Source organism: Panthera onca, chromosome A2, assembly GCF_046562875.1.
Source record: "Panthera onca isolate mPanOnc1 chromosome A2, mPanOnc1 haplotype 2, whole genome shotgun sequence".
Taxonomy (NCBI): Eukaryota; Metazoa; Chordata; class Mammalia; order Carnivora; family Felidae; genus Panthera; species Panthera onca.
The window spans coordinates 92,432,374-92,456,033 of record NC_138340.1 but is presented as its reverse complement, the minus strand read 5'-3'; the positions used below and the strand labels follow the sequence as shown (position 1 = coordinate 92,456,033).

The window sequence follows — 23,660 nt, the reverse complement described above, 5'->3', positions numbered from 1 at the left end:
TCCTCTATTTTGTCCCCTCTCTGGTTCTAACACCTAGACGAGTACCTTGCCAATGCAGAAGCTCTTAAGTGATATTTGGGAAGGGAATGAATACGTGTTTTACGTTTTAACCTCCTGATAACTACAGTTAAGGTTTTTTCCATATGAGTATACATGTATATGTACATACACACACACATAACACACACGAGAGAAATTCTGAAATTTGGGTTACAATATTTTAGGTTTCTTAGGTCTGCATTCTAAGACACATTTGGTCAAATTCCACTAATTCCACTACTTAAACTGAAATAATTCCACCATTATTAAACACCTTTTGAACTCTTAGCTTCTCCCAAATTCTATGGGTTGTATTCTGATTCTTGAAAAAGAAACTATTGTAGAAAGTATGTACTTAATTGCACTAAAGTATTTATTATTTGGTGGCCAGAGATTTGACATTATTAAGTATGTGATCCCCAAAAGACATGTGTTATCCCTCATACTGATTAAGTCTGTTAATCCAAAAGAGGTCTGGTTAGCAGAACTCAGGCTTTAAAAAAGGAGACTATCTCAGAGCAGGGTCCCATACTGGGTGCCTATTGGACTAGGCTGGTAACGTGAACCCATGAATTGTGTTGGTATAGAAAACAGAGAGCATGGTGGGCATCTCATGTGGGCAGCTCCTATAGAGTCTTAAGTATATGAGATCTCAAGCAGGATGTTTCAGAAGTCTTACAGTATTTTAAAAGATATCTTAAATCCAGATATTTATATAAAATCTCCTAGTATTTAAATATTGGTAACTAAAAGAACGTATTTGTTCAATACTATGAGAATTCTAAACAAAAGCACCATATTATGAATGAAAGACAAATTTCACTGGGAGAAGATATAGACAATATAGAGATACAATAAAGAAGTCCCATCTACAATACATAAAGAACTCATATAAATCAGTAGTAAAGAATTAAAAAGTAAGACAAGGACTTTAGAGACATTTCACCAAGGAAGGTATTGATACAGCCAAAAAACAGAAGAAAATATGTTCAATATAATTACTCATCAGAGAAATGGAAATTAAAACAGCAATTACATATCACTATACAACCCCAAGAATGACTAAAGATTAACAAACCTAAAGCATAAAATGGTAGCAAGAGTCTGGAACTCTCTTACATTGCTGATGGGAGTTTAAATTGGAGAAACCTATTTGGGAAACTATTTGGCAATATTTGCTAAAGCTAAACTTATTCTGTGACCCAGCAATCTTATTCCTAGGTAAACACCAAAGGGAAATGAGAACTTAGGTTCACCGAAGACACATACAAGAGTATTTACAGCTGCTTTGTATCTAATAGCCAAAAAATATAACAATGCAATCTCTTCATCACCAAGAGAGCAGATAAATAAAATGAAACATATTCATTAAAAGGAATATTATACTGCAATATAAAAGGAAAGGTGGCTGTTGTGTAAAATAACACTGATTAATATTACAGGCATAAAAAATGAGCAAATGAATTGAGAGCTGAGTGACTAGAAATTGCATGATTCCATTTATATAAAATTCAAGAACAGGGAGAACCAATCTCTGATGGAAGTCAGATAGTGGCTATTTCTTGGTGGGGTGCACTGACTGCGAATGGATACAAGAGACCCTTCTTGAGAGTCGTGCCAATGCTGTTTTGATCTGGGTAGTGGTCATGTGTGTGCGTGAATGTGCATGTAAAAATTCTTTGAGTTGTATACTGAAGATTCAATGAGATACTAGTACACATCCACCCAAATGGCTAAGATTAAAGAGACTCACAGTACTAAGAACTGGCAAGGATAAGGAATAAGTGTAACTTTAACATATTATGTACTTAATACAACAACTCTAGAAATACTGTTGGCAACACCTAGAGTTGAGTGTTCGTATAACCTGTGATCTAGCAATTCCATGGCACATATACATGTGTTATCACACCAAAATACACATTCAAGGATGTTCACTGAAGAATTATTCATACTAGTCCCCAGATGGAAATAACCCACATCTTCATCAACAGTGGAATAGATAAAAACTGTTTGTACGTTCATACAGTGGAACAGAACATAGCAGTAAAAACAAGCAAACTGCTCCACAAAAGAATTGAATGTATCCCATGGAGATCTGGCTGAACAAAAGAAATCAGATGCAAAGAAGTATATAATGTATGATGCTATTTATATAAATTCAAAAACTGGCCAAAACTCATCTATGATGTTGTAAATCAGGTTAGTGGTTACTTTTGGGGGTTAATAAGGGAAGGGGAACAAAGGTCGATCCTGGGGGGCAAATAATATTCATCATATGATTTGCTTATTTACTCAATGTATGTTACAATCAATTTTTAAAGTATATTTAAAAAATTAAATCCCTCATATTATAGATGAAGACAGTAAGGCCCAGGGAAGCTTAAAAATATTCAAGTGAGGCAAATTGGAAACACAGCTAGTCCCCTACCAGCTGGCTCTCTACTGGGTTTTTTGTTTGGTTGGTTTCTTGGGCTTTTCTTTCCTGCAACCAATCTAAGTTAGTTAATTTATCTATGCCAATCTTCTTCCACAAGCAAAGGAATGGAAGACCAGTACACTGGTCATCATTTGATACAAGTAAAGAAGGTGAACTTGAAGTCCCGTGCACTTTTCTCTTCCGTGTCCAGAGTAACAATCCAAACCAGTGCTGTGGTCTCAGGGCCTCGGAAGTGATCCCAGGTTCTCTTTATTCACTTTCATCACCAATGGGCAGTGGATTCACATGAGGGTTATGAACAGACTATGGTTACCATCTCCCCAGGAAAGGGGCTGGACCTGATGTGAAAATGGAGGCAAGTGATGAACCTGGATGTCTGGTGCTCTTCAGGGAAGCATTCATCATGCTCAGTCCCAGCCCAAGAAGCATGGTGAGGTAGGTAAGGTCTTTCCTTCTTGCTGTGGGTACCACTCAACACAGGCTGCCTCAGCTGTAGCCAGACCTCGCTAGCAGCATAGAAACCCAGGACCCAGGTGCTGTCAGCGTGCTGACCCAGACCACCGCAGAACCAGAAAGGGAAGCAGGTCTGCATTTTCTGATTTCATCATACATATACATAAAAGAGACTACAGATAGGCAATTCTGATTTTCACTAAAACAAATTATCATGGTAGCATGACTATGAAAAGTGATACAATTTTTAAAATAAATTCCTCAAACTTAACACTTTTTGAGAAAGTCTTCAGAAGCTACAAATTGTAATATTTTTCTTTTCCAGACATTTCTTCTACTGATTCTTTCATTCTAAATTGTCTTACTGATTTGCTAATTGCATCTCTTCTCTCATATTGGCCTTTTTCACTTTTACAGGTCTGTTCCATTTTACCCTAATATTTAGCTTAATAGAGGTTTAAAGTTTTGAAATAAGAAAAAGCAATGTTTTTCAACCAGTTAGTGTCTAACTCCGCTTATGTCTCCAAACAGAACTAGTCGTTCTTTGTGTTTGCCTCTAATCAGCACCTGATCCAAACTCCAGCCACAACTCCGGGGAACTGGCCAAACCCTGGCCAGGCCAAGCTCACCGAAAGGCTCAAATGAGAAGTTTGAGGCTTACCACGTGCCTGACTCCAAACCGCCCCAATTACACAGACTTTTTTTTAACCAATCTCTCTTTTCCTAGGTCTTAACTGCTAGTGAAATTTTCTATGAAGGGTAACTGTTTCAAACTAGTTTCTTACAGGCATAATTTACCTGCACCTGCATAGGAAGTCACGGTAAAAGATGAAGAGCCTTAGCATTTTCACAATTGTAAATCTAAAAGTAAATACAAACTTTCATATGCCAAGTTCTATCTGAGCTTAAAGCATACCAAAAAAGAAAGAGAAAGAGAAGAAGCGGGGGAAGAAGGAGAGGATGTGGGGAGAGAAAAAGAGAGCATTTTTTTTAGCAGCATCTTTAAAATCCTTAGGAGAGTGATGTTCCCCCCTAAAATGAACCCAACAGGGTTAAAAAGTGGATTGAAGAGGATTAAAGGGTCCTGCAGTCCCTAAGGCAGAAAGTGTACTGTTTCTAGTCCTGCCTCATAGCAGATCAAATAACAAAGACAGGGATGATTATTTAATCAAAGTCAAGAAAACAAATTAGGGTATGAGTCCCTCAGACTTAGATTTAATAACTAATTTTGCAAAACGACACCAGTAAGTCAGAGAGCTACATTTATACTGTGAAACATGAGAATACAGGGCAAATGCTAAGAAATCAAACAGACCTCATAGATTTATTTAAAAAGTATTTCCAAGATTTGCCTTCAAATGAAAAAAAGTTTCAGTTTAATTAATCAAAACTACAGCATAGAGAAACCTCTGAGGCTGATTGCTGTTGTCCTGAGTCATCAGAAGAAAGACCTCGCATTCCCATTAAAATTCAGAAATTCATAACCAAAGAAGACCTATCCATAGCCTCTCACTGTAAGGTACCCAGTCCCATTCCACCCTCTTCCTCCTCATGGAAAAGCCCCAGAAGCACAGGAGGTAGAGAACAACTTCAGATGACAGAATCAAAAAAAAGGGAACCCACAGTCCCTACTGTTCACACAGCATTTTGGAGTTCTCATTTCCCTATTTCCAAAGCTTTGGTCCAGTTTGATAAAACTGGAGAGAGAAGAGAGTCTTGCCTGCCAGCAAATGGCAAGAAAGGGGGTCATCATCACACCTGTTGGCATTCAGAATCCCAGTAGAGTCTGGAAGGATGGGAGAGTAATTCATTGTAGCCGTGACCCTCTTCTGCTTTTCCTGGAGTTTTGCCATGTCACATTCAAGGGCGGTAACCATTCATTTACACATAAGGTGCGTTTTCTAAACTTTACTGTTTCTGATTTCCAGGTGCCACAGTTTCAAAATACAACCTGACTGTATATACCCTTGAAATTTAAAGTGAATCTCAGTATACTTGATATACTATAAAATCTGTTAGCACTTTGGAGATGATACAAGACAAAAAGGTTTTTAACACTGGCAGATAGAACATTTCCTTTTTTTCTTTCTTTCAATCTCACTCTACATATTGGAAAAAAAAACCCACTCTCAGCACACATTGAGGGAAGGATGGAAAGAGGAAATATTTATGAATTGCCATCCACTTGCAAGGTTTTTTACATTTGTCATATCATTTCACCTTTACAACAATGGCTTTATTGTAGGTAATATGGCTACTTTTTCAGAGAGAAGGACACCGAGGCACAGAGAATTTAAAGAGAATATCTAAGGTCACAGAACAAAGTGGTAGAGCTAGGATTCATGCACATATTACTTAAGGCCTAGACTCTTTACACCACATTGCCTTTTATCCTGTATCACTCAGCCTCCTTGGACGATCAAAGGAGGATAAGCCACAGGGGCTCCAGCTTTCATCAAGTTGAAAATTCTCTGGAGGAAAAATAGGAAATACAGATGTTTTTGCTAAATTAGTAGCATGAGAACCAAGTGGAATTCCTGATTCTGGATTGGATGCTAGGTTTTAAAAAAAAATCTATAAAAGATACTTCAGGATTGAGATATTTAAATTGGAATAATATCTGAAAATATTATTGGATCAAGTTAAAATATCATGGATGGTACCCAGGTTATACAGGAGAATGTTTTTAGAAGACACAAGCTGAATTATTTCAGGGTGAAATGTCAAAACGGCTGTGACTTATTTTCAAATGAAAATAATTTTCATTATTTGAAAATTGAAATGAAAATGACTTATTTTCATAAGAAAAACGTGTGTGCATGCATGGAGAGAGAGAGAGAGAGAGAGAAAGTAATGGTGTACAATGGTAAAGACCGCTGAATCTAGGGGAAGTAGATAAGGGTACTTACTGTGTTTTTTTCTGTTTTAGGGTGAAATAGGAGATTACGTAATATGGCTTGCAGTTGCAACAGCATTCACATAGTTTCTAAAAGGAAAAAAAAATTGCATGAGTTGTAATCAAAAACAGGTGATGAAGGAGGGCACTTGTGATGAGTACCGGGTGTTGTATGTAAGTGTTGGATAACTGAATTGTACACCTGAAAGTAATATTATACCATATGCTATCAGGAATTTAAATAAATTTTTTTAAAAAATTACATTTCATCAAGAAAAAAAATTAAGTTAAAAGACATGACCAGTAGAAAATCATACCAGTCTACCCTTGATAATTTCTCTTTGTGAACTTTAAGGATAAGAAAGTATAGAAGGAATAATAAATCATAGATTTTTGCAGAGGACTGAAGTTTTTGGATTAAGGATAACTGATAATCTTAATACAAGAGAATATTTGATTATAGCTCCATAATTTGCAGGGCTCAGTACAAAATGAAAAGGAGGGAACTCTCATTCAAATGTTATTAGTATCCTGGCATTATTAATACCAGAACATTAAACCAAGTGTGGGTCCCTTCACAGTGGGACACCCTGTGCAACCACCCAGGTCTCATGTCCACGAAGCCCATCCTTATTACAAGTAAAAAAATGGTAAATATGTCACAGCTTTCTCCCTGTAATTATAAAAAATCAATAGTCACTCAACCAGAATAGAGATTGTATTGAACCACTGTAGCCTGTGTCAAGAACTATAGTTGAAATAAATGAGCTCTACAATGCATTCCTTCCACATACAAGTTCCATAATTTATTAACATTGTTTTGCATTAATAGTATTTATTAAATTTTGTATTCAAAATATAAATTCGTATGTTAATCTTTCATATCACATGACCTGGGGCTATTATATGAAGGCTATATGAAAACATTTGTCATAAGCCACATAAATTATACTATGTGAGCTGTAAACTGGATCTTCTCCAATGTGTCCATGAGAAAGTAATCCAGCAATTTAATAATAATATACGAGAAGACGTAGGTTGTTACTACGTTTATTTTCACATTTTCAGTTATTTGCACATGAATTGGTTTGTAATGTTTGCATTTGTGCTGTCAAATTGTGCTGAACTGGTTATTTGCCTGTGACTTTTGTGAAGTTTTAGAAAGAATCGGGACTACCAGCCTCAGTCTTAGAAAACTCATGCCAGAGGTAAACAAGTCAAACTAAGGAACACTGGCTACTAAGTTTATCTTATTACCATTTCACAGTTATGTTATGTCACAGACTTCCAACGAATGGGGGTTTCTGTTGTTGAAATGCTTACCCCATAAAATGTTCTTTCATTAGGATAATTTTTCATTTCCCTGTACCTGTTAGACTATTTCTTTAGTTATCATTAATCATGCTTTATGCAAATCAACTGCACAGGCAAACTGCCAACACAAAAGGTCTTAATGAAAATTTTAATCTTTATTTTTTCATAAAATACTTTCATTATGAATTAGACCATATTGGTTATAAGGCATAATATCTAATTAACTTCCAGATATAAATATAGTTCCATTACTCAAAAAAAAATAGCTGCATTTCCTGACTTCTTATAATATCAAACATTTCATGTTAACCCTTGAGCTTTTAAGACATTGTACCAAATCTTCTTGAAGTTTTCTGGATTTCCGTATTAGAGGAAATGCAGAATATAAGACAATACAGTTATCAGGGAAGATGGGCATATATCTGGTGATATTTCAAGTAAGGGAAAAATCCCTGCAATGTGTATGTATATTTGGATTTACTAATAAAGGAGCTGCTTTCATATAATACTATTTTAGTTTTATTTTAAACAATAATCACATGTTTCTTAGTTCTCTTTTAAAAATACCTGTTTTTCAAAACAAAACAAAGAATATCAAGCTAATTGATACAGATAAGAGACTGGTTGTTGCTTGAGGTGGGGGATGGGGGGTGAGGAACATGGAAGAAGGGGGGGTCAAAAGATACAAATTTCCAGTTACAAAACGAGTAAGTCATGGGGATGTAATGTGCAGCACAGGGACTACAGCTAAGAATACCATATTGCATATTTGAAAGTAGTAAGGAGAGAGGGTCTTCAAAGTTTTCATCATGAGAAAAATAATTTTGTAACTCTATATGGTGATGGATGTTAACTGGACTTACTGTGATCACTTTGCAATATGGACAAATATAAAATCATTAGGTTATACATCTGAAACACAGAATATTATGTCAATTATACTTCAGTAAAAAAAGAAAAACCCACTATTCGTTTTATTTGTTTTGTGTTTTTTTCATTGCTTTTTAAAAAAATTTTTTAATGTTTATTTATTTTTGAGAGAGAGTGAGTGAGAGAGTGAGCAGGGAAGGGGCAGAGAAAGGGAGATGCACAATCCAAAGCAGTCTCCAGGCTCTGAGCTGTCAGCACAGAGCCCAACACGGGGTTTAAACAGATCATGACCTGAGCTGAAGTCAGACGCTTAGCCGACGGAGCCACCCAGGCACCCGAAAAACACACTATTTGTAAGCAAAATACTTCTGGAGTATTTTATGATTCCTCCACAATGGAAATAGTGACCTATTGACCAATACTTTTTAAAAGGTGCTTTTACATAAGTTGATCTGTGGAGTTGATACCATGCCCATTAAATGAAAGAGTTCCCACTTGTTTTCTTGCCATTTGACACAACTTATTTAAGTTGCAAAAAAAAAAAAGGAAAAAAAAGAGATTATCAAAAATGTTTTTAGTAGAAGAACTAAGAAGGCTGACAACCCAATCAAATATCAAGTCACATTTCGAAACAGTTGTAATCAAAACAGTATGCTCCTAGAACAAAGATAAGTTTCATGAAGATAAAAAGAATATAGTGAAAATGTCTGAAACTTTAACATTTTTATTTGACATAGGTAACATCTGGAAATAACAGAGACAAGAAAATTAATAAATGAGAATAATTAATTAGAATTTGTGGAAAACTTAACTTAGGTACATAGCTCACATACAGTATATCAGTCTAGTTCCTGATGGATTGTTGAATTAAGTAAAAACAAATCTTAGAAAATTTAATTAAGTACAGATCACTACAAGGATGATCCATCTGTAATACATACAATTTATTCAAATCAAGACCCCAACAGATAAGTGAACAAAGATAATAAATAACTTACATTAAAGGAATTTGAACCCGCCTAGAAGCTATAAACTTCAATAAACTTTAATATCTGCCTATAAACTTTAATTTTGATACAGAAAAATGCAATTAAATGAAAATTAAGGTAACAGTTTATTTTCTTTATGTTGAAAAAAAACTAATGCTAATATCAAAACACAGGATATTTGACTTTGGGGTCAAACTGGCTTACTCTGATGAAACTGTCTTTACATATTCTTTATGAGAGGCAAACTATGATCTTTAAGAACAATTGTAGATTTATTGCTACTAGTGATCTGAATTACCATATTTCCAAGAAATTCATGCAAGAAAATAACTTAACTTTGCAAATCTATACATACAAACCAGTTTATAACAGCAACAATAAATAATTAGAATATATGTACATTTCAATGATGAAAGAATGCTAAAATTACTAATTTTACATCAGTTGCAGCCTTAACCATCTCCTTTAAACCTTTATAGGAAAATTGGCAACATGATTATAATGGTCACGTAGAAGAATAAATGTAGGAGAATCTCTAGAAAGTATTACCAGACCTTTTCTAGTAAATATTAAAATTGACTGTAAACATTTGAGTATAACCTTGGTTAGAAATCATATGTGCAATCTAAAAGAAACAAAAACCCTCAAACAAACAAAAAGCAGAATCAGACCTGTAAATACAGAGAGCAAATGAATGGTTGCTGGGAAGGGGTGCGAGGTGGGCAAAATGGGTGAAAGAGAGTGGGAGATAGAGGCTTCCATTTATGGAATGAGTAAGTCATGGGAATAAAAGGCACAGCCTAAGGAATACAGTCAATGATACTGTAATAGTGTTGCATGGTGACAGACAGCAGCTACACTTTGGATGAGCACAGCTTAATTTATAAACTCATCAAATCACTATGTTATACACCTGAAACTAATATAACATTGTATGTCAACTACATTCAAATAAAAAAAATTTTTTTTAAAGAGAGCAGCAGGGATACCCTCACTGCTTAGACTTTGAGTGATGTAGTTTAACAATATGTATCAAAGCTTCTAAAAACAAGTGTATTACTTACCATAAAGCAGTATTTTTTTAAAGATCCTAAATATATAATGGCTCAAGACCAGTATCTTTCACTCGACCAACCCCTGAGATGAATGTTCCTGGTTCAGTTAAAGGGTAGCTCGCTCCACATGGTGGCTAAGGAGCACAAATTTGTTCTGTCCTTCATACCTCTTCCTCTGCTGACTCCTGGCACCCCAGAGGAAAGAGGACCTGGAGGAAGGAGATCTGCTTGTCAATTATCTTAGCCCAGAGATGGCACAAAAGAATCATACTCTTCTATGGCACTGACTAGGACTCAGTCACGTGGCCACACCCAACTGCAGGTGGAACTGGGAAATGAGGTACCTGGTTCCTCGGAAGCAGAGAGAAATTTGGGATATGACTAGAAATCTCTGCCACAACATATACATCATATGAGTCAGAAAATTTATCTTTGAGAATTAATCTTAAAGAAATAATGATACACATTTATAATAATGTATGAATAAGTATATTCACTATATATTAGTGCTCATTTTACTAGTGAAAATAATCTCCAATGATAATAATTTATAGGACATCAAAACAATGATGTACTATATAGATAGAATATATATAATAATGATCCTAGTATAAAATAAAATGAAAAGTGAAACATAATATTAACTGGAGAAATGAAAAAATCAAGGATAGAACTACAGGGTATGGTTCAAGATTTGTTATAATCAAAAGTATAAATAAATGTGGATGTAGTTATAGGTATATAGATTCATATATACATACAGACATAATCGCATGAGAAAAATAAGGATATGCCCCCAAATTGGTTATTTTTTTTCCAGTAGAATCAGACAATCAATTTTTCCTTTTGTAAAAAAAAAGTTTGTGTTTTCTACAATGACTAATCATTCCTTAAATAATTAAAAGCAAAAAACAAAAAAATAGTGAGTTTTGTAAATTGTTAAAATATTGAACAGACTTATTAGATGCTAAGACTAAGCACAGTATACAGTTGTAAATAGATGAGGATTAGAAATATGCATTTTTAGGGGTGTCTGGGTGGCTCGGTCGGTTAAGCATCTGACTTCGGCTCAGGTCATGATCTCGCGGTCTGTGAGTTCGAGCCTCGCGTCAGGCTCTGTGCTGACTGCTCAGAGCCTGGAGCCTGTTTCAGATTCTGTGTCTCCCTCTCTCTCTGCCCCTCCCCTGTTCATGCTCCGACTCTCTCTGTCTCAAAAATAAATAAACGTTAAAAAAAATTAAAAAAAGAAATATGCATTTTTACATATTCACATACATACACAAAGATACAATGGCATTTGTATAAATATATACAAATTTTTCTTTTTTTTATTATAAGTTTCCCATATTTAAAATGTTACATTATTTGTAACCATTTTTAATGGGTTGGGTCTTTTAATGAGAAGAAAAATGTCATGTAAAATCAAACTGTAGCGGCCCCTGGGTGGCTCAGTTGGTTGAGCCTCCAAGTCTTGATTTCAGCTCAGGCCATGATCTCATGGTTCATGGGATCAAGCCCTGTGTAGGGCTCCACACTAACAGCACAGACCCTGCTTGGGATTCTCTCTTTCCATCTCCCTCTCCATTTCTCCTACTCCTCCCCTGAGCATGCACTTGCACGCACTCTCTCTCACTCAAAATAAATAAAATTTAAAAATAAAATAAAATAAAATAAAATAAAATAAAATAAAATAAAATAAAATAAAATAAAATAAAATAAAATAAAATCTAACTGTAATTTTCTCTAAAAGCCCTAAAAGTACAGAAGTATTCTGGAGGACAGAATTGGTCTTCCTCCTTTAAATTGGGAAAATACTTACATTGTCTGCCTCTCATTGTGATGCTTGAGAAAACCAGAGTTTGCTTAGATTGAGCCTGTGCAGCAGGTCAAATGACAGCCCCCCAAAAGAGAAGCCTATATCTTAGTTCCTGGAACCTCTGAACGTTCCCTTTTGCAGACAAAGCTTATTTGTAGGTATTTTAGGAATCTTGAGATGAGATCATCATCCTGGATTACACAGTGGGCCCTATCTTCCAATGACAGTCTCCTTACAAGAGACAGAAGAACTGGAGAAAAGAAAGTCACAGGATGAAGAGACTGCCATGATACAGCCACACACAGAGACTGCCCCGAACCACCAGAAGCTAAGACACAAGGAAAGGAATATCCCCTGGGGCCTTGGAGGGAGCATGGCCTCGCTGACACCTTGATTCCAGACTTCTGGCCTCAAGAAGTGTGAGAGAATGAATGTGCTTTGCTTTGAGCCACACAGTTTATGGAAATTATTACAGCAGTCGAAATAAATCACTCTGTGTAATAAAGTAGCAAGAATAGAGAATCTCTTCCTGATTGTGGGACAGCAAGTTTGAGGGTACCTGCATGGGGAGAAGAGGATTTGGGAAATAATCTCCAGAAAGAACATAATGTGGCACAAAGTGGCGAGCAGGACTGAGGTGCGTATGACCAAGAAGCTATCAAACTAACAAACTTAGTTTCACTTTGATGTTATTATCTATGCTGTGCTGTTCCCTAGCTTAACCTTTATTCTTCATCCCTCCTTCTTCAGTGAAAGTGTTTTCCTAAAAGAATGGTGCTTTGGAGAGTGAGCAAGAGGGGTTTGCATTCCGAGTCATGGAGAAGCAGGGTCAAGGGAGAACAGTACAGGGAAGGGGCGAAACAAAGAAGGATTCCAGAAATCAGCTGTGGCATGCCAACAGTAATGAGTAGTGAGAAGGAAAACAAAAACCAGACAACCTACAGCGACCTGGAGGAGGCAGGGGACCTTTCACAGCACAGAGCATTGGATCCAGTGAGTGCATGTAGACAGGAAAGGAGAAATGACCACAGAGCTGCCAGGGGCTGGAGAAGTACACAATAGCCACACACAGACAAACAGGGGTTTGGATTACAGAAGGAGAGGTCAAAGTCAATTTCAAGCAGGGTTAAAATCCAAGTTTCTTTCAAAACCAGCCACCTGAGGGTTGCCTGGGTGGCTTAGTCAGGTGTCCCACTCGATTTCAGCTCAGATCAGGATCTTAAGGTTCATGAGATCAAGTCCCACTGTCAGGGCAGACCCTGCTAGGAATTCTCTCTCTCCCTCTCTCTCTCTCTGCTATTTCCCCCACTCACACTTTCGCTCTCAAAAGAAATAAACTTCAAGAAAAAAAGCCACTTGAGGCCATAGCCTTTTCTCTCTCTTCCTTCTCCATCTCTTCCATGTTATGATATGGATTTTTCTTATTCTGGTATATAGTAGGAATAGTCAAGTTAAATCCAACACCAGAGGCATGCTACCGCACTGCAGGACTGATCCTGTGACAAAACAATCAAAGCACAGAGAGCTTGTGAGGACTCCACATGAGGAGGAGTGATGAATTAAAGTAGTTGTCTTTCTTTGAAACAGCGAGGAGGGGAGGAAAGTTGAAAAAGGAGAGACGCAAGCAGATGAGAACAGTAAAGTAACAGAAGCTTCTGGAAATGGGTGGAGGGATGATTCAGGAGTAAAAGAGTAAATAGAAGTGTGGTTAAAATCAAACAAGGAGGTCGGGAAAAGTTGGAAGAGATGGAGAAAAGAGCTCAGCAGAAAAAGAAGTAGAAGCAGAGAAGAAGCAGAAAGAGAGCTTTGAATACAGAACACTGTATCGTCATAATAAGGTAGTTTGTATTAAACGTGAATATTTTTAGAGCCTATATAAAATCATTTCAACTTTCTGGCTTTTAATGAGAAGTGTAGTCAATTTAAATTTTAATTTAAGTAACACTTCCCAAAGACCATAAAATTTCGGACTCCATCAGGATTTATTACCCTCTAGGAAAAGTCAGGTACTTTAGAAATGCATTAATTCCCTTACGACATTTGGCTTTTGCCACAGAACCAGTTTCTGGCTAAATGACTCTGTGACCTAAAAGAGCTAATTTATTTCTCAGAGTGAATATTCACTTTTACGGAGCATCTTTCATATTAGGGGGCTCCCGTTCGGGTTTGTGGAGAAACACGAAGAAACAGGACTTGACTGCTCCTATTTTGAATAAATTATTAGCCCCTTCTAGTGTCAGCACTAATTTTATTATTTATGTGAATTAATATAAACTCTGAAAAACAAACCATTCCATGTTATGAAGTTTGAAAAATGTGACTTTGGAAAACTTATAGTCATCCATTTTAGTTTTATACGAAAGAAGTTCTTTTCAGAATGATGAGATGTGGAGGTGATAAATATGTAATAATGTTTTCATACACTTGCCAATTTAATGTGTTTGCATAAATATTTAATACATCAATCTTTTCAAGAAGAACATGTTCTGCATTTCAATGTGTCTTTTCTTTTTCATTAGATTGACCTATTTCTAAAGTCCCCAGAGAAAATTTTTTCATTTGGTGGACATTTCCAAGACAATGATCAAATCTCCTTTTTTTGTGAGTGTATAAGAAAATGTGAATTTTGTTTGGACTTTATGCAAAATCATCATTATATATATGTATATGTGATTTATAAGAGTAAAATCCACTTCAGTGGATTTGTATTATAAAAAGTATGGAGGACATAATTTGAGACAAATATTTAAATGAAGCAAATGTGTTGAAATGATTTTAATTTAATTAAAATAAATTTATAAATAATTTATTTAATCATTTTAGTTATTTTAATTTGAGTCCAAAGTAGGAAAGTTTCTGGTAAATGGTGACCCCACAACTTTGTCCAAGTTTGAGATATGTGTGTATAACACATGAACTTTTTTCAAGAAATTCACTAAGCCTCCATTCAAATTATTATCCTTTTAAGGTCTGCCCAGCTAAACACAACTCCTCATTAAACCAATCTCTCTAAATATCATTCAAATTTGGTTATTTTTCCAGTGTGCCTTCTCCAATCATATATATACCTGATTACTGCATAGATAGTTCCTCTCAACTACACCTTGCATTGTTAGTTTATTTCTTTACATGTGGTCTTTGGGGTTATATTTCATATACAGGTGCTTGCTGCTGTATAAGACTATTTTATCTCACCATGTTGCTATTCTTGTTTCTTTTCTCTCCATATATTTCTACTGGGGTATATCATTTTGAAACGATACTAAAAAGGGTTGTACAACTACGCACCAGATATCAACTACTGAGCATCTGCCCAGGTCTTCTGAAGCTGAAGAGGCAGCCCTTTCTCACCTTTCAAGTTTCCTGCAAGTCCTGAAGGTCAGCAAGACACAGCTTACCCTCCCAGGACTGGGTAGGTAGGCAGGTAGGTAGGCGCTGCCTTCCCCCTGGGAAAGTCATTTACTGGGCTAAAAGGCCAAGCCCCTCTCCTCTGAGTGGCAGAGTATCCTTGCTGTCTCCTTCAACAAGGAAACAATTGAGAGGTGGAGAGTTGACAAGCATTCAGACTGCCCCTTTCCTCAGAATTCCCCAGTAAAAGCGTTAGCTTAGTAGTTGTAAAATTTGAAGAGATGAACAGGGGACGAGAGAAGGGAGCAAACGAACAAGAATATCTACACTGGAACGTAGAACATAGCGTCTCAGGGAACAAAGATTTTTGTCTAGTTTCATATTCCTCTGTGGTTAGAAATGAGCCTTGTACATGCTAAATGCTTAATAGTTAGTTGTAAAATAAATGAATCAAAGGAAGACAATAATTTTTCAAGGGAAAAAAATGGTTTTGTAATATGCCATTTATAAAATCAAATAATAGACTGAATATCTAATGGATAAACTAGATCGAGATTCAAATAACTCCAGGGTGGGTTTGGTAAAACTCTAGGGATTTGGTCTTCTCTGGGAATATGCTACCAAGTAACAACAATCTCCTTTTTTTTGTATTCCAGAAGCTTTTTTTCCCCTATCATTCTATTCAACAAACACTTCAATCAGAAGAAAACACACAATTAAAATAATTGAAGTTTAGGGAACGTCTATTTCTGACAGACTGTTAAGAAATATGCGTAAGACACCTTTGAATCATTGAGGCTGGAAGGAGAGCAGTCCTTAAAAAATAATAGACTTTTAAGTGAGTGCGCAACCTAAACTATGTGTTATGAATGTGGTCTTGCGTAAATCACTTGCACTTCTTTCAAAGGAAGATTCTGTAATTTAAATTAAGTCATGTATTTTTTGAATAAACATAGTAGTTCTGTTTCCAGAACTTAATGAGTACTGTATCACAGGGACAGGTAAGACATACCAAAACCATGTAAGCAACCTGGTTACCATGAATTGTATGTATATTTATGGAAAGAGGAAGAAGTAAATTACTTTTAATTTTACTTTTGTATTTTATATTACTTCTAAAGAATTGGGAGACACAGAATCCCAAGCATGGCCTTCTACACAAGGACAACTTATTAGAAAATTCTTAATTATTTAGTTGAAAGGCTGATAACTTTCCCACAGATTACTTGTAAGTCACACAAAAATGCTAAGATATGAAAAGTAGGAATTGATAAATGACATTCATTAAATATGATAGAAATTGCTAGTGACCCAAATAGCCCTTAATGTATAATTCAACAATTAAGGTAATTCAACCCAATAGAAAACAATTGTTGTCATCAAATATAATTAAAATATTCCATTACTTATAACAGAAGTCCATAAACTTTTCCTATAAATGATTAGATACTTAATATTTTACGCTTTTTGGGTCTTACAGCTTCCATTGTAACTACTCAACTTTGTTCTTAAAGGATGAAAACAACCACAGCCATGCATAAAAGAATGAGTGTAGCCATGTCCCAACAAAACTTTTTTTACAAAGGCAATCAACAGTCCAGATTTGGACCATAGATCACTGTTTGACAAATCCCATAATATGGCACAGAAGACTCTTCAGAATATAGCAAAAACGTATAGGATTCCACATTTGAAACATAGGGGGCCACTCCCAAATTTACTACTTGTTCATATTCTCTCTCCCCCTTCCTCTCCTCTCCCCATTTTTTTACTCTTCCTTCCTCTGACCTGCTGTATCACAGTTCATCAAGGGCAGGGGTGAAGGTGTACAAAGGGAGTAACCTATGCCAGAGGAGAGGAGTATTTTTTGATGCTGTTTAAATTGCCAATTCATGGTAATAATAAAAGCAGGCTGACTTTTTGTTGGCTTTACTGTTGTACTGAAATCCCACATCATTTTTATTGCCCATGACTGCCCACTCAAGGCAGTCTGTTGCCACGATACCCAATGCTCTTCTGTATCTTAAATGGAAAATATAACTGTGTATGTTGGACTTTTTTCTGAATTAATAAATATTCTTTAACTGTTGTCTAGAGGTTATAGGATGCATCATAACTTAATAAAGCCTACATTGATATATATTTAAACTATTCCAAATGTTCTCTGGTACAAATAATGCTTCACTGTATATATTTCAACACTCTTCTTTGCACACTTGTGGGAGTTTTATTTGAATAAATTCCTAGAAAGTAAATTGATGACACGTTTAAAATTTTAACATATATTGCCACGTTGCACTTCAAAAATTCTGTGTCAGTTTAAACTTTATCCAAGTATAAATGAATCTTATGAATAAATCCATACTCTCCAATAGAAAATAAAATCAATATTTGTAACTTTTGCCAATTTTTAACTCAAATGTGATATCTCATTTTATTTCAAATTGCATTTCTTTTCATAAATTATCAACCATTTTTAAATGTTTTCCTCTGAAAATACTCTTCAATATATAATACTGTATAATTTGGGTTTAGTTAAAGGGAATGTCCATAAAGGCAATCTTACAAACAAAGTTTAATATATTCAAGTAGAGTACGTTAAAATTGTACAGCTTGTTAAGCTGGATCAGTCTTGTTAAGATTATTTAGCCTCATTAGTTAAATGTGTTCGGACATTTTTGTCTTGTTATATTTAAAAACTCTCATAGGCTCCTCAATAAACTTTTTGTATTTTTGTCAATAAGAAATAATTATTTGAAGGAGGACCCAAAATAGCAGAACAGCATGGAAGTTTTTTGTGTGTCTCATGTCCATGAAATATAGCCAGACCAACACTAAACCATCCAATACACCTAGAAAACTGATTGGAGGATTAACACAACAATCTGCACAACCTGAACCACAGAATTCAGCAGGTACACGGCACGGAGAGGTGAATTTGGGGAGCAAGAAGCCATGAAAGGTAGGGAACCACTATTGTGGGCGGAGAGAGGACAGAGACTGGGGGGGGGGGGTGGAGAATACGGGAAAAGCACCCCTCCTCAAAAGCAGCTGAAGAGAAAGTGGAAAATTGGAAACAGCCTCAGGGACTAAACTAAAAAGGGAGAAAGGAGAAAGGAGAGTCTTAAATTCCATTAAGACTGTAAACAAGAGGAGCACAAAGGCTGCAACTCCGCAGCTCGATACCTGGTGGTGCTCTGGTAGGAAGGGCGAATCCCCAGGAACAGAGTGGAGGTGGAGGTTCTCGGGTCACATGGGGAAAAGCGGTTCCACTGCTGGAAAGACATTTGGAAGAGACTGTTGAAGCCACCTGGTCCCAGCAGACCCCAGAAAATGGCCACATTCGCTGGTGCTGGAACAAGGTTGTTAAGGGTGAAGCCTGGTGCCAGATGTGTGTTGTGATTTTCCATAATCCCTGAAACGCTGCTGCTACACTGTCTTGCAAACTTTTTCTGGGGCAGGCTGGCACCTGGCTGCAGTCTCTGGGCACCGGCAGCAGCAGGGTCCAGCAAGCGTTCCTGGGTGCAGCCAACATTCGGCCATTGCTCATTTGGCCATTGCTTGGTGAGACCCTCCCACAGAGGGGCTGAACAAGTCAAAGCCGCAGTCCTTCAGAAGTAAGGGGCTGGGGAAAACAGCCGCATCTGAGATAAAACTCGGGAGAGAGGTACTGTCTGGGGCCTGGTCACGGAGGGTGAAAAAGCGGGGAGTGAATGAGAGCTGAAGACAGAGGACAGGTGTGTGATTGCTGACCCGGGAGAACAGACTGGGTAGCTGGGTGGCACTATTTTCACCACTCCCACACATGCGCATACGCACCTACAAGCACCACAACAATCCACCCCAGTAGGCTAGTAGCGCCATCTAGTGGAGAGCGGAGCTGTTACACTGATCCCCGCCCAACTGGGCCAACTTCGCTCTTCAAGAACACTAGTCTCATCGCCAGCTTAGTTTATGGACTATAAAGAGCTACATAGACTGACTTCTAGGGGAAAAATGAAAGAATTTCAGTCCTCCTTCAATCTGTTAGCAGATTCATCTATTCAATTTTCTTTCTTTTTCTTTTTCTTTTTCTCTTTTACAATTATTCTCTTTTTCTTGAATACAGAAAGAGAAAAAATTCATTTTTATTTTCAATTTTTATTAAAAATATTTTTCTTTAATTTTTATTACTATTTTTTTTACGTTTGTGAAATTTTTTCAAATTCTATTTTACTTCCATCATTTTATTTTAGTCTACTTCAGTGTATTCACCTTTTTAAGTTTCAAAAAATTTCCTTTTTTTAATTTTTCTTTTTCTTTTTTCTTTTTTTCTATTTTTCATTTCTTTTACTTGAATGTAGAAAGACAAAAACTTCATTTTTACTTTCAATTTCTATTAAAAATATTTTCCTTTACTTTTATTACTATATTTTTTACTTTTATGTACATTTTTTCAAATTCTATTTTACTTCCATCATTTTATTTTAGTCTACTACAATCTATTCACTTTTTCAAATTTTCAATTTCCTTTTTTCTTTTTTTATCTTTTTTCTCTTTTTCATTTCTTTTCTTTTTTCTTAAATACAGAAAAAGAAAAAATCATATTTGTTTTTAATTTTTATTAAAAATATTTTTCTTTAATTTATTTCTACTGTGGTCTTTATTTTTGTGTATATTTTTTCAAATTCTATTTTACCCCCATCATCTCATTTTAGTCTACTTCAGTGTATTCATTTTTTCAAATTCTCAAATGATTTCCTTCCCCCCCCCTTTTTTTGTTTAATCTGTCAAACCACTTTGAACACCCAGACCAAAACACATCTAGGATCTAGCATCATCTATTTAATTTTGTGTGGGGGTGTGTCTTTAATTTTTAATTTTAATATTTTTTTTACTTTCAATTTTTCTATCTCATTAATTCCTTTTCTCCCTTCAAAAGGACAAAACGAAGGAATTCACCCTAAAAGAAAGAACACGAAGAAACGACAGCCAGGGATTTAACCCACACAGATACAAGCAAGATGTCTGAACCAGAATTTAGAATCACGATAATAAGAATACTAGCTGGAGTCAAAAATAGGTTAGAATCCCTTTATGCAGAGATAAAAGAAGTGAAAAATGGATGGGTGCAGCAGCAGCAAGGATGGATGAGGCAGAACAGAGAATCAGCGATATAGAGGACAAACTTACAGAGAATAACAAAGCAGAAAAAAAGAGGGAGATCAAGGCAAAAGAGCACGATTTAAGAATTAGAGAAATCAGTGACTCATTAAAAAGGAACAACATCAGAATCATAGGGGTCCCAGAAGAGGAAGAGAGAGAAATAGGGGTAGAAGGGTTATGTGAGTAAATCATAGCAGAAAACTTTCTTCACCTGGGGAAAGACACAGACATCAAAATCCAGGAAGAGCAGAGGACCCCCTTTAGATTCAACAAAAACCGACCATCAACAAGGGATATCATAGACAAATTCACAAAATACTCAGGCAAGGGGAGAATTATGAAAGCAGCAAGGGAAAAAAGTCCCTAATTTACAAGGGAAGACCGATCAGCTTTGGAGCAGACCTATCCACAGAAACTTGCCAGGCCAGAAAGGAGTGGCAGGATATAGTCAACGTGCTGAATCAGAAAAATATGCAGCCAAGAATTCTTTATCCAGCAAGGATGTCATTCAAAATAGAAGGAGAGATAAAAAGTTTCCCGGACAAACAAAAATTAAAGGAGTTTGTGACCACTAAACCAGTCCTGTAAGAAATTTTAAGGAGGACTCTCTGAGGAGAGAAAAGATGAAAACATATATATATAAATAAATAAATACCAAAAGAAACAAAGATTATAAAGGACCAGAAAACACCACCAGAAACTCCAACTCTACAAGCATCATACTGGCAATAAATTTGTATCTTTCAGAACTCACTAAACGTCAATGGACTCAATGCTCTAATCAAAAGACATAGGGTAACAGAATGGATAAGAAAACAAGATCCATCTATATGCTGTTTACAGGAGACCTACTTTAGACCTAAAGACACCTTCAGATTGAAAATAAGGGGATGGAGAACCATCTATCATGCTAACGGTCAACAAAAGAAAGCCAGAGTAGCCATACTTATATCAGACAATCTAGACTTTAAAATACTGTATCAAGAGATGCAGAAGAGCATTATATCATAATCAAGGGGTCTATCCACCAAGAAGACCTAAGAATTGTAAACATTTATGCACCAAATGTGAAAGCACCCAAATATATAAATCAGTTAATCACAAACATAAAGAAACTCATCAATAGTAATACCATAACAGTAGGAGACTGCAACACCCCACTCACAGCAATGGACAGATCATCTAATTGAAAAATCAACAAGGAAACAATGGCTTTGAATGACACATTGGACCAGATGGACTTAACAGATATATTCAGAACATTTCATCCTAAAGCAGCAGAATATACATTCTTCTCCAGTGCACATGGAACGTTCTCCAGAATAGACCATATACTGAGACACAAATCAGCCCTAAGTATGTAAAAAGGATAGAGATCATACCGTGCATACTTACAGACCACAACGCTATGAAACTCAAAATCAACCACAAGAAAAAATTTGGAAAGGTAACAAATACTTGGAGACTGAAGAACATCCTACTAAATAATGAATGGGCTAACCAAGCAGTTAAAGAGAAAATTAAAAAGTATATGGAAGTCAATGAAAATGATAACACCACAACCCCAAACCTCTGGGACTCAGAAAGGTGGTCATAAGAGGAAAGTAGATAGCAATCCAGGCCTCCTAAAGAAGGAAGAAAGATCTCAGATACACAACCTAACCTTATGCGTTAAGGAGATGGAAAAAGAATAGCAAATAAAACCCAAAACCAGCAGAACACAGGGAATAATAAAGATTAGAGCAGAAACTAATGCTATCGAAACCAAAAAACTGTGGAATAGATCAATGAGACCAGAAGCTGGTTCTTTGAAAGAATTAACAAAATTGATAAACCACTAGCCACTTTGATCAAAAGGAAAAAGGAAAGGACCCAAATAAATAAAATCAAGAATGAAAGAGGAGAGATCACAACCAACACAACAGAAATAAAAACAATAATAAGATAATATTATGAGCAATTATATGCCAATAAAATGGGTAATCTGGAAGAAATGGGCAAATCCCTAGAAACATACACACTATCAAACTGAAACAGGAAGAAATAGAAAATTTGAACAGACCCATAACCAGTAAGGAAATCAAATTAGTAATAAAAAATCTGCCAAAAAACAAGAGTCCAGGGCCAGATGACTTTCCAGGCGATTTCTACCAAACATTTAAGGAAGAGTTAACACCTATTCTCTTGAAACTGTTCCAAAAAATAGAAATGGAAGGAAAACTTCCAAACTTTTTGTATGAAGCCAGTATTACCTTGATTCCAAAACCAGACAGAGACCCCACTAAGAAGGAGAACTATAGACCAAATTCCCTGATGAACATGGATGCAAAAATCCTCAACAAGATATTAGCCAACTGGATCCAACAATACATGAAAAAAATTATTCACCACGACCAAGTGGGATTTATACCTGGGATGCAGGGCTGGTTCAATATCCGCAAAACAATTAACATGATTCATCACATCAATAAAAGAAAGGACAAGAACCATATGATCCTCTCAATAGATGCACAGAAAGCATTTGACAAAATACAGCATCCTTTCTTGATAAAAATCCTCAAGAAAGTAGTGATAGAAGGAGCATACCTCGAGATCATAAAAGCCATATATGAATGACCCAACGCTCATCCTCAATGGGGAAAAACTGAGAGCTTTCCCCCTAAGGTCAGGAACAAGACAGGGATGTCCACTCTCGCTACTGTTATTCAACATAGTATTGGAAGTGTTAGCCTCCGCAATCAGACAACACAAAGAAATAAAAGGCATACAAATCGGCCAGGAGGAGGTCAAACTTTCACTCTTCGCAGATGACATGATACTGTACATAGAAAACCCAAAAGATTGCACCAAAAAACTGCTAGAATTGATTCATGAATTCAGCAAAGTTGCAGGATATAAAATGAATGCACAGAAATCGGTTGCATTCCTATACACCAACAATGAAGCGACAGAAAGAGAAATCAAGGAATCAATCCCATGTATAGTTACACAAAAAACCATAAAATACCTAGGAATAAATCTAACCAAAGAGGTGAAAAAACTATACATTGAAAATGATAGAAAGCTTATGAAAGAAATTGAAAAAGACACACAAAAAAATGGAAAAAGATTCCATGCTCCTGGATAGGAAGAACAAATATTTTTAAAATGTTGATACTACCCAAAGCAATCTACATATTCCATGCAATCCCTATCAAAGTAACACCAGCATTCTTCACAGAGCTAGAACAAATAATCCTAAAATTTATATGGAGCCAGAAAAGACCCCAAATAGCCAAAGCGATCTTGAAAAAGA

General features: G+C 36.1%; 1 long non-coding RNA gene across 1 annotated transcript in view; it reads right to left on the bottom strand.

Annotated features, from left to right (window-relative positions):
* The window catches only part of LOC144614085 (uncharacterized), a 29,088-nt gene continuing 5,428 nt past the window's right edge, over positions 1 to 23,660 (bottom strand). The window contains exons 2-3 of the long non-coding RNA XR_013551608.2: positions 5,842 to 5,918; positions 1 to 2,817 (exon numbers count right to left, since the gene is read on the bottom strand). This is a non-coding gene — a long non-coding RNA (uncharacterized LOC144614085). The remainder of the gene's footprint in view (positions 2,818 to 5,841; positions 5,919 to 23,660) is intronic.